The following is a 9,756-nucleotide window of genomic DNA, read 5'->3' on the forward strand; positions in this document are numbered from 1 at the left end:
ATATTGAACCAAATTGGCAAAGATTGAACCAAATTGGCATAGCCTTGACACTGATGCATGGTCTTCATTATCAAGACTGGAACTAATGAACACGTCAAGAAATACAGGCATTACAGGCTTCTTGTTAAATCAGCATCAAACTAGTTTAATGAACACTTACTTTACAACGGACAATTTTTTCATGGATATCAGCCTGTAAGTGCGCTCCCTGTCTGACTATAAAGGAGCAAGTAGCGGGTATTATGATTACTATTAGCCTACATTGTTATGCCTGAATCTAGTTTGTTTTGTCAAATTTACCACAAGATGAGGCCTAAACGTTGGGCGAACATTAAAAAAATCGAGTTCTTTAATACCCCGAGGACCCTTCCAACAATGCTAGAGTTCAATGTTTCTTACAAAAGTACAACAATCTCCGTATCCCAATACGGTATAGTCTTTGTGTACCTACCTGATTGTGTGATAGTCACTCGAATGCTTTTGGTTAAGCTTATCCCGTCTACCGTTAGCGCCGAAATTGTTCCCGAATTTGGCTATGCAAGTACATTGGAAGCGGCTCCGTATGGGGGTACATGGATTTAGAAAATGATTATTGTCAAAAATACAGCTGAGGTAATTTAGCCAAACGTCGGGTGCATATGTATCCCAAAAAATTTAATCTATCAGAAAATGATACCCACTTCTGGGGTTAAGGCAACGGTAGAGCGCTGATGCCTCAAACAGTACAAACAAAGCTATCCTACCTACCTTACGGCGAAAACCTTTTATCCAGTTTCTCTTTAATTCCATCTACCAGGCCATCTGTACCAAAGCAATTTCAAACCTATTTCCTTTGAAAGTGAAATATCTTGCCGCAGAGCGTTTTCTCGACAAACACATCGTTCAACCCTAAGCAGGTTTTCACAGTATACCTCACCAAGCGGTATGCATTAGTCATTGTCAGTTAAAAAGATTGAATCACTGTCGAAAAGGCGCACACTTAAATCCATCAACTACGCTGTTCATTACTATTGTATGCGTTAGTTAAAGCATGGTTATATTTCTCCATATTTTACTTTCGTTCTTTCAGTTTACCCTTTCGATGTAAGCTGGTGTGTTGCGCCGAATACTGGCTATTCAGATAAATATCTAAAAGCGATTATTCAGAGCGTGTCTCTTCTCCTCTAGGGTCAAGTTCGATTTGACCACGGCGACCTTTTGAGTTCCCCGCACTGACCCGATACAAACATGTCTGCGTTTGGAAAATTATACCCTTAGGCTCGCATACTACAATCCGCGTGTGGTCCAGTGGTTAGCAGTCCTGCCTCTGAACCATGAGGTCGATCTTTCCTGTTGTCTCTCACGAGACATGCACGCTGCTGGAATGACGGGACGTTCAGCCGTGGTCCACTATTCATCGTGCTTGTCGAAAAGAGATAGGGGAATTTCCCCCAATACAATGAACCTGTAAATGCTGTACATAGCGTTTGCCTTCTTCTATGTCACGGGCAGTACAAGAATAGCTCTTTAGTGAGCTAAATTTCTTTTTTTTCTAGCAACATTCTTCAATTCTTTAGACGAATATCATATGGTATTTGCAAGTGCATATATGGTATGAAAAGCCATTATTCTATTCCCTTTTTTTGGTGTTTTGAAATTGAGTTATTATTCTTTATTCTTGATTAGAAATTCCAACAATACAATACACAGTGGAACGCCAGGCAGACAAGCTGATGTCGTGTACCACTCAACATTACAATTACACTGAATACAACAATAAGACACAATTACACTGAATACAACAATAAGACATACAAACCATAACACATTGAGTTATTATGGGTGTTATCCTGTGTGCGCAAACAAGAACTTATATGATCACGCCCCAGGGACACGCTTCAGGAGACGAAAGTGTATTAACGGGTCGACTTTTAAGTTTGGTTTATAGAATTTCCGTGAGAATAGCCTGGACTCCAAACAATTAGGAGCTTATCATAGTCGACGGGACTTCTTTTCTTATGTACAACAGCCAGGTGAGTGAACTCATACTATCTGTGTTTTGTAACATGTTTGTCTTCTTATTTCTAAACATTTGGTAATCTAAAGTTCGCTTCTTAGTGATCGCAGGAAACACACTAAATGCGATTTCAAATTCGTGCTTCAGAAACGTTGATGTGCAATTATGCTTCTGACGTTTCCGCTCGGAGCAAAAACATGTTTACGTCCTGAAGCATGGCCTTGACAGGAAATAACATTTCTATGTTTCCTGTCGAGGCAGCTATTAGCCTGGCTAAACCGGGCTTCTATGCGGCTTGTCAAACACAGGTGAAGGTAGCTGCTTGGTCGTATGGTTTGGTAAAGGTAAAGGTATAGGTAAAGACTACAATTTGTCTTCATCATGAATATTTTTATTACGGGAGGCGGGAGGGAGATGTCTGCAGCCGCCATGCATCTGTCCTGATGCCTGCGGCTGATTGATTGATTGATTGATTGATTGATTGATTGATAAACATCTAAGAGAAACAGATATATGGTATGATAATGATAAGTTTATTGCAAATTCTTGTTCCAAGGGTAATTGCAAGTGACGTGAAAAGGACCGACAAACAATGTATGTGAATAGTCTAACTGCTGACTCTAAAAACTAGATTCTAACTTATTGGGTTTGATTTCTTCCTCTTTGACAGTGGAAGACGAAGGATCACTTTGTAATATAAATCTGTGTTTAGTTTTGAGAAATTCCTTTTTCTCATTAACCATGCTAAATTAAATAGACACATCGCAACCTATATTTTCAACATCACAAAGAGACAGGAAAAAGCCGTACCTATATATTACTATATTAGAGTAGTTTTAGAGGAAATATTTTTTTAGCTTAGTATCAGAGTACTGTCAGTGTCACTATATGTACTTAATTACAACTTTTACAGCTGTATGCCTGTACTTATCCCATTAGGGCATGAATGCACAATAAAGTTTATCGATTGTCAATATATAATCACCTATTTTTCCTGTAAATTATTATCTAATCATCTAAGTTTGTCATTCTTAATATACAATTCAATATAATTCTTAAGATATTTGTTAAATGTTCTGTATATCCTATATGTTAAGCCGGTATAACCGCCATTCGGCGTAACACACCAGTGGCAATGGGACAGCCGTAACATTATGGTTTTCTTCAAAACCTTTTGACCTTCGGATCCTGTAATGGTTATGTTTTCGGTCTGTATAGTACGTAAGCTTCCTTTTACTGTACGGTGTCTTCAAAATAGGCCATAATGCGCTTATGTCACGTCTTCTGAACTTCGTGGGATGTTTCAAATTTGGCAAGATGCAAAACGTTCCTACCGGCATACCAAGCTAGTAATCAGCATTTAATATTTTAATTTGCTGTCCTAATGGACCACCAAGATCTTAAAGCACATGTAGAGATACATTTTGTAAGTCGTTTATGAATCATTACATTTCTATGGTATCATCATCATCAGTCGACGCTACCATGGGGTTATACCACCCTTTTTACGGAGTGACATACCCTTTCGTTGGCTAATACAAGACGGGGATGCAACAGTTCTCCCGTCCGGGTGAATGGTGTAAATCACCGTATGGCTGATACGAGACGGAGGTTCGCCAGGCCTCCATCCGGGTGATTTGTAGTGAATCGCCAATCCCAGACAGAGGATTTGGACCATCGCACACCTGGGCATGCCCCTACTTTTTTGAAAGGTGTGGTGGGTTCTTTTACGTGCGCGGGGTGTGGCTCTCCCCAAACACGGGACCTCCATTGATTGATGTCGTCTATGATATATACAAATGCTTGTACTACCAACAGTATCAGTTGAGTCGTGGTTCTCCAAACGTAAAATGTCTCAAAATGATCATCATCAACATCAGCATGGCAAGGTAGCATGGCTCCTGGGCCGGAACCTATTACTTTTGAGTTTATCAGGATTCACATGTTAGTTTAACAGCTACTCTTCCTATGGTCCATTCAACAAGCTACACAGCACACAGGAATACAACATATACAAATATACATGTACATAAATGATAACAGAAAGATAAGACTGCTTGAGGTCCATATACAGTGTTGACAATATCTAATTACTTAACAGTTTTAAACCATTCTAGGTGCTGGATATTTTGTACAAAAAAATGCAAAATTTGTTCTTGGGTTCAGTAAGAGAATGGTTTGTGATTTAGCTGGTCTTGTTTGATAACCATGTGATTGCATTGTGATCTGTTTATCCAAAGAACCTGGCTGTCTGTCTGATTGACTCAAGTTTTCTCTTCGTCTTGCTAGTCTTGTCCATAACGAAAAACAGTTTCTGATGAACTACAGGAAGTGACATTTCATGCCCCAGATCCCAGGGTGTAGAGTGATGAGGAAAATACAGCGCAACCGACGACTACATTACTCCCAAAATAACTCGCTCTCACTTCCGTCCCACTTGTTGGGTCACATCAACTGCGCGTGTCCCAATTCCCAACCGATGGTATGGTTTATATTTCCAGATATGTAATCTTTGAGATGTCCCATCAAATTTAATTGAAAGATTATCCGGGCCACCACGGTAGATTGGATGGGATTTGCTGCCAACAGGGTATCATTCAAGATCGCGCATGCAGTTCTTGAATTGCGTCCGAAAATGAACGGGCTTGAAATTACATTATGGACACGGTTTTCTTAATGTGATATTTTCTTTTATGATCATTCCCTCTTAAAGCTGTGGCTTTCCGGAGGAAGTTATAATGAATAGAGCGCCAGTTAAGTCATGGATCAGCAAATGAATGGTGAGAAAAGATGATATATTGGGTAAAAAAAGGCGATGAGGCAGAGGCAATGTTATGGTAGATCAGAAGCGTTTACCCCCAACAGGGTGAATATAATTTACCATCAAGATGCATGATACGCATCTCTAACTGGGTATATCAACTCTGTTAAATTCTCGCTAAGGTCTAATGATGGAAGACATTTTAAGATTTAATGCAAACTCTTTCGGTATTTTCTATTCATCATATAATTTATATGTTTATTGTAGTTGAGTTTTGACGTTTTGAAGAGTGACTGATACTGGTGTTTCTACCAACAGCGTCTTTGGAGCACCAGACAGGGCCAACATCTTCGAGGAAAAGAAGGATTTTCAAGGATTTTAACCTTTAGTACATTGAAGTAGCCGCTTGTAAGAATAAGAGTGATACTGCACAACAGCTTTTTAGGGTTTTATACTAATTTACCGGGCATTTATCAGTATCTAACAGGTAAATCTGAGGTAAAGGTGGGTAAATCTGATACACCATATTTACCAGCCATTTAATCAATTAAGGTAAATGTGGTAAATCCCACTTTTCATGCAGTGCCAATTCCCTTTTGCTTACAGTGATAGGCAGCAGGGAGAAGGTGCCATATATAATCTTCATCCCATTTTGAGTCCTCCACTGCGCAACGCAACTCTGGTGTACGTGTATGTCCTACACTGTCTGGTAGAGATGTATCATACAGGAAATCACACAAGTTCCGGCCATTGATCACCTTGATGAGTTCTTCGAACTGAGGAGGGTATTTTTAGAGCTACATGCGTGACAAGAAACACGACGTGTACTTGAATCCAGCCCAAGAGTACCTTAAATCAAAGATGGCATTCGCACTGAGGCATATCAAAAACTAATCATGAGCAACAGGTTCTGATCTTCAGGAAGTTTCTTTTCTGTTAAAGAGACCCTGGTGATCTATATATCAAGAATAGCATATTAACGATCTTGCGAAGAAAGGTGTTAAGTCGTAACGTAAATCACGGTTTCACATTTTCAATTGAAGGGAAAAGAATATTTAATTTTTTTTGTAAATTTGATGTTCCCAGTGCAACGGTTATTGGTCACGAGTTGGGTATGTGGGTGCTGGGTATATACTCTCATCACAAAAAGTGCGGAAACTGAAATTTGATTAATCATACCTACATCATTACTTGATCAGTTGTATGATATTATTTTTCTTCAGAAAATGCATTTAGTACCTTTTACAATGATACCACATTTTTCATGACCCTACGTTCAAAGGTCGAGCTCTAGAGCTGACTTTGCGAGTGAGTCACAAAATAAAAGTGCCGAAATCTCTCTGCCAACACACTCTCTGACGTTAACAAGGGACGTTTGGGTGCCATAACAATTGATATATCATTTCAAAGAAAAATATTCAAGCTTTTCAATAATGATGCAACACTTTATGCTGAAAATTGGGAAAAAAGTTTTATCGACATTTGGAGGAGACAAGAATGATCGAATTCAAGATTCCTAATTTTTATGTTGGGTGTATTTATAAGACAGAAGCAACTTGATTGTCTGCATTACATCTCTTGGAGTCCCTGGCCCGCTTGACAATAAAAAGTCTCTTATTTTGACACTCATTTACGCAAATATCAATCTTTTTTTATTCGATAATTAGCTTGAATGTAATGGGGACTCGACGGTAATGATTATGAAGAAATGATATTCGCCAAACTTTCAAAATCTGCTGCGAACTTACACAACGAGGCATTTCCGTGCTTATGGAACTTATTCAAATGACGAAATTCAATTGAGACTGTCTTTTCTAAAGCAATGAATAGAATGCAAGTCACGAAGCCTTCACGGATATTTTGCTGTAACAAGATTAGCTTGACGGATGAAATTCCCACCTCTCCTCTAGGATAAGTAAGAAGGAAGCTATATTATACGGAACAATGAGTAACGCCCACCCAGTCTCTTAGCTATCATAATCGTATCATCTCAAAGAAATGATCGTGACCAGTTGTGGGGTGACGTCAGTATCAGGTGTTTTAATAAGATGATAATATAATATAATTTTACGAGTAGGTTTAATCGGCACCTGCGGTAGGATCGTGTTGGCGTAACAGTTTGGGTGTTTGGCCCAAAACCCATAGGTCCTACGTTCGAATCCCTTGTCATGCCACCGTTCCCTACACACTGGGTAAAAACCCACTGCCGTTACAGCCTCAAAGGGCTTTGGGACTACCTTTACCTGTTACTTATCTCAGACTGGAAAGGTTTGAGGGTGACGGTGGTGGCTAGGGTTTTTGTACAATGTGTATACATCGATGGGTGTCAGGCAGGACACGTAGATGTTTTAAGTGGGTTGTGGGATCCGGCTAACGCCTGGGCAATCGCATAATCGTGACGTTGGCGACGTTGATCACGGCGGCGGTTTGCTTGCTTTTGGCTGTAATACACGGGTGTAATGAATTAATAACGCCTACTTAGGCTCTGAGCTCCAGTCAAAGAAACTATGGCGACACCAAGTGTGACGTGACGTCAGCTAGTGTCCTTTTTCATTTCCGGAGAACTGTAGGACTGTTCCATATCATATCACGTCAAGGGGTGATAATAGTTAAAGCACAGGACCGTAAGAAGGAAAAAGCTGCCCAAGCTGTTTACGTGTTCAATTTGTTTGTTTATCAAGTTTCAGGCTTCGTTGATAAAATCTTCACGTAGAATGCTACTTTTAGCACTCAAACGCAAACAGGCTAATACGCAAAGTAACGCGCATATATATATATATATATATATATATATATATTTATATATATGTATATATATATATATATATATATATACACACACACACACACACACTCACAAACGCACAAGCACACACACGCGCACACGCACACACGAAACACACAGATATAGGCACACACATACACTTCGCTTCAGCTGACGCATAACGTTTGTATCCTTTCTTTTTCTGTCCTTTCGTCTCCTCCTGACTTGTTCACTATGCCCCTCCCCAAATGGTCCTCCCCATACCGGGTACAGCATGCCACATCTACCATAACGTGTCACCCTCGTATCAGCGCCCTTCAGCACTTGGGTGTCCGATACCGACGTTTTGCTTTCTGTTTCTTTAATCAAAAATACAATCAACAAGGGATAATCAACGAGGAGCTTACTAACGTCACTCCAAGTTGACCAATGAAGTCTTAATGAGGAAGTCGTTTCATATATGACAGTTTAGAAATAGCATATTACCTACATATAGTCCCATTGACGCAGGCATATTAAAAGGACAAATTGGCCTTTCGTGAGGAAAATATTTAAGGAGAGGGGGCATGGCATTCGATGAGGGACAGTGCAAACGTTATACAAAGCAGGTTAAATCGGTTTTATTTTCTTTTCTTCAAATTTTACTTTATGGAGTTTAGGCCAGGGTAGTTTGGGGATGTGTAGACGGTGTGAAATGAATTGACAGTGCCAGTGAAGCACCAGAGAAATGACTACAAAAAGCGAAATTCAGTACACAAGGAGCAAGTCAATGGACATGAATAACATTTTCACCGTTCTATGGGTGAAAAAGAGTTATCTACCATTCAACAATTACAATCGTAGCATGTCCAGAACACGAGATATCAAAACCGGAAGCTCTGCTGCAGCACCACAGAAAGCTACGAGGAGGACACGCATTATAAAACCGTGGAAAGCTGCTAGGAGGTCGATTATCTAACTTGACCTCTGTGATCTCGACCCCTACCCACCTACCGAATAGCATAAAGATCCATCGCTAACTTCTGGAGTAATGCTGTCAACACACACACAAACACACACACACAAACACAAACATACACACTCATACACACACACACACACACACACGCGCGCGCGCGCGCGCGCGCGCGCACAATTAAGACATAACCTTCTTGGTAAGTAATATAGAATGGTCTACTAAGGTCTTAAGCACTGTTGCAGCATACTGCCACCGGGTTTGATATCATGTGTAAGACTTAACTATATTAGAAGGCCGCCTGATACCAGGAGGGGACTAGAATCTTTCCAGCCTCGCTATCAGCAGCGAACGTTGTTATTTCCGACATTCTTACCGTTTCATAGTAGAATTGATGATACCAGGTCATACATAACGAATAGGGGAGAATGCTTAACACTATGCCTAAGAGCCCACCTCCCTTTCAAGGGATATATGTATGGTCTATCCCATGCTAAACACAAAAATGAATTATTCCCACCGCGATGCGTTAAATATGGATTTTTGTACGCTGTAGAATGGTGCCGATCTAATATTCATACTTACCATAAGCCTTTAAATCAGATGGATATGAGACAATATATAACCAGTGACAACAAGGTTACAAAACTAACAAAAAAATGAAGATTAAACGTCGATATACCTCTTGAATCTTCGTGTACATTTGAAATTCTAAAAAAAAGTTGTTGTTTTTTTAGTCCAGTAACAAAACTATTTTTCAAAACGTTTGCTTGTTTACCAGTTAAATTGGATATGCATAAGGTTACTTTGCTACAGCCACTTGATCGAAATCCATTAATATTCCGCGGTCTCATCATATATTGGATGAATTAAGATCGAACTGCGGTGGTGTACGATTGCATACCGCTTGTTTCACGTGTCACATCGCCGTGACAGCTAGTCTATTTCCGTAAACTCTCCTCGCCTTCAGACCCTGGGGGTGAGACTGTAGATCCACGCGGCTTTACGGGTGGCTCGTTTAAATAGGTAAATAGCTCTTAGAGAAAAACACCGCACTTCCCAATTCCTAGCCTGAAACGTTTACAAGATTAGGCGAGGCGCTGAAACATGCATAGTGTTAACCCGTCGAACCCATCATTTGGACCAAAAATAGCGCGCCCTCATACGTGTGTCTTGTCTCCATGGCAACGCTCATCGGATTCCGCACCTTTTACGTAAAGGAGTTGGCGGTGGTTACCGCGCATGCGCGATCCGCTTACCCTCCAACGCAAAATCTACGG

The sequence above is a fragment of the Branchiostoma lanceolatum genome, chromosome 18 (genome assembly GCF_035083965.1).
Source record: "Branchiostoma lanceolatum isolate klBraLanc5 chromosome 18, klBraLanc5.hap2, whole genome shotgun sequence".
NCBI classification, from domain to species: domain Eukaryota; kingdom Metazoa; phylum Chordata; class Leptocardii; order Amphioxiformes; family Branchiostomatidae; genus Branchiostoma; species Branchiostoma lanceolatum.